Source organism: Penaeus monodon, chromosome 27 (genome assembly GCF_015228065.2).
Source record: "Penaeus monodon isolate SGIC_2016 chromosome 27, NSTDA_Pmon_1, whole genome shotgun sequence".
Lineage (NCBI taxonomy): Eukaryota > Metazoa > Arthropoda > Malacostraca > Decapoda > Penaeidae > Penaeus > Penaeus monodon.
The window spans coordinates 25,393,634-25,393,865 of NC_051412.1; the positions used below are offsets into that span (position 1 = coordinate 25,393,634).

A 232-nucleotide genomic window follows, 5' to 3' on the forward strand; every position below is an offset into this window, starting at 1 on the left:
GAACATGCTCATGGCTAGCCAGGCATGGAAGAGAAGAGGTTGAGGCTGTTGGGGATTAAAGAGTGGATTTCATTTGTTTCCAGCGTCTTGGTGTCAGACTTGTAGCTTCACCTGCACTATCAGTTGGATGCATAAGTTCTTTGCATGAAACAGACAAAAGGTTTTCCACATGTGAAGCTGTCTGTTTCCCCTTCCCTCTGTACCTCTCTTTCTCTGCCTTAATTTTTTAATT

At 43.5% G+C, this 232-nt stretch overlaps 1 protein-coding gene across 1 annotated transcript in view; it reads left to right on the forward strand.

Annotated features, from left to right (window-relative positions):
- The window catches only part of LOC119590720, a gene marked incomplete in the record, with an annotated part of 9,134 nt that overhangs the window by 4,785 nt on the left and 4,117 nt on the right, over positions 1-232 (forward strand).